Below are 2,673 nucleotides of genomic sequence, written 5' to 3' on the forward strand. Positions count from 1 at the left end.
GAGGGGGGTGGGAGGGTCACCATTTTCACCGGAACAGGCCATTTAACCATCCAAATGATTTCTAAACGGGTTTATTAAGCTGAAAAAGTTGCCAAGTTCCCCTTTAAGTCAGGTGTCAACACATCAGTTAAAGTACATGGAGGCAGTTCATACAACTAAAACACCTTCTGAATAATGTAGATATAAAATGTAATTGTGGACTTGTAGCTTTTATGCTTCAAAAGTACAACAGGCAAATATAAATATGCTAATGATTGTTATTGCTTGCTATACAGTAACAGCAAAATCCCATTACGCCAAAGCTGTCCGATTCTGAGCGAACCTTTATGGATGAAGGGCTGAACCAAGGGCCAAGAGAACCCATTACTGCTGAGATTTACTCTATGAACATGACACTCAAGGTGGAATATTGATGTTATGCAATAAATCTAAAGTGCCTCTGACAACACTGGCAAAATTATCACTTCACCGTTTCCTGAATATTTCTATCTATTCAATCTATTTCTAATGGGCACCCAGGATGAAAGCCAAATCAAAGTACTTTATATGTATATTATTTCACAGTATACGGTAAAAGCTGCATTAATTCAGTGGCGATTCTTTGTTTTAATGGAAGCACTTCTCAGAAACTCTCATTACTGCACCTCACAAGAATTATGTCTTTTTACATATGACTCTAAGGGGAAATGGCTGCTTGGAAATGTTGACATAAAAGTTTGCATGCACTGTCTCGGGGGGGTTTTACTCACTAATTAAAGTTGCAAAGTAGCATATTAGGCTTGCTGTTTCAACCTTTGCAGGGCCAGCAGAGGAGCGTAGAGCTGAGAGGTCTATAACGAGGCAAGAAGAGACGTGGTAACAACAGCAGATAGGAAAAAAATGTACAGTTGGAAAGTTGCATCAATCAAAGTTGCATCAATCAGCAGCGGGATCGGAATAAAGATGGCGCCAAAGGTTTTTAAAAGTGGGCGCATACACAATTGAATTAATTATTCATGGATGACAGTCTCCTTTTCCACAGCATGTCTCACTGGACCTGCGGTTCGTGTTTTTCTTGTATCGAGGAATGGTTGTGTCCCGGGGGTCTCGCTTAACAGTGTGTTACGAGTAGAAGCATGGCATCTCTGGTAGTGCTGTAATAATTACTAGCCTTCTCCCCTTAGCCCTCCTCCAATCCTAGTTTCGTGCACTGCTTGTTGTTGTCTGTGTCAGCCTTACACACAACTAATCTCTCAGTAGTTAGGAGGATGGGATGGATTTGCAATCTACTTTATATATATAATTTTATTTTATTTTATTTTCGGGGACTTATTCATCATTCCTTTGGAAATTGATCACAATCACACTCTATGTGCTGCCATTCATTTAAAACAAGGCTCTATATCTGACTCATATTGCTGCATTCTTTGCTGAATGAGAAAACACTGCAGTGGCTTCTTCAGCAGCAGAGAGTGAGCTTGAGAAAGTCCTCACTTTTGTCTACTCTACTTCCTTCCCACTTCCTTCAGTCTTCCTGTGCCATCACTCTTTAACAGTCACACACGGAGCCCCTCTATGGTGAATCACTTGCAGCAACACAAGGCTTAACCTTGCACTTTACAAGAATCACAAGGCAAATTACAGCCTCCTCTTACAACAGCTTCTAAAGGGGAGGTGAGACTGCAGGATCTGGACACATATACTGTACAAGAGTCGTAGTTCTATCTCTATATATATACATATATATCGCCCTCTCTGCCGGGACTGGCAGGCTGCCCTTTATACACCTACTGCCCACCATACCATTATTTTTCTGCTCCAGAGTGGGGACACAAAAAGCACAGCCTTAATTACACAGGACAACACATACACTCTGTTATCAGCTATACTCGTGTTTTACAAAATCTGTGAACAGCTGCTCAGAGACTGCGCATTACAGCCTAAAGAAGCAGGACAGCAACATGCAGTGGCTGCTTTTTGTATATTGTTTGGAAGACAATTGTCCACTATGTACCTATGACTGTACCTGTCTTTAGTGTCTTCTTTAACCCTGCCAGCACCAACAGCAACATCTTCCATGTCCCTTCCACTGAGGGAATGGTCATGTAACAGTGATAACCAAAGACCTTCTATTTAAATAGGTTATTTAGGCAGCTTTTTGTTGCATTTTGTCCGTTTAACCTGCAAGTCATGAAGACATTGTGAATATGAGACTCTGTGGTTTTCTTGGATCAATTATTAACCTGATTCAAGGTAGTAGATGAGCTGACGCTGCTACTAGTGCTTGAATGGTAATTGTGGGTTGACTTGGCTCGCCAGGGGGAGAGGTTTCATTTCCTGCATTTAAAATTTGCTGTATGGAGATTTTGGGCATATGATTTAAATTATTTTGTTCATGGCCTGTGCTCATTTACAAGTCTGATGCTCTTTCCAAAGTTAAAATAAGTACTGTAAGCTTACTTCAATTAATTAATGAACAAAGCAGGAAGTAATCACATTCTTACAGGCTAGCTTAACAATACAGCCAATGAATCATACTGTAACATGCTTCTACATAATGCATGTAATTATCTTTACAATGACTTGATGACAACAGTTTCAGTAAGTTGGGCAAATAACTAAGAAATAGCCAAAAAGCAATACAATTGATTAAATACCTAACAAATTAAGTCAGTTTGTCAGCAGAAGCAGGAC

The sequence above is a fragment of the Morone saxatilis genome, unplaced genomic scaffold, assembly GCF_004916995.1.
Source record: "Morone saxatilis isolate NCDOM2014 unplaced genomic scaffold, NCSU_SB_2.0 Contig18, whole genome shotgun sequence".
NCBI classification, from domain to species: domain Eukaryota; kingdom Metazoa; phylum Chordata; class Actinopteri; family Moronidae; genus Morone; species Morone saxatilis.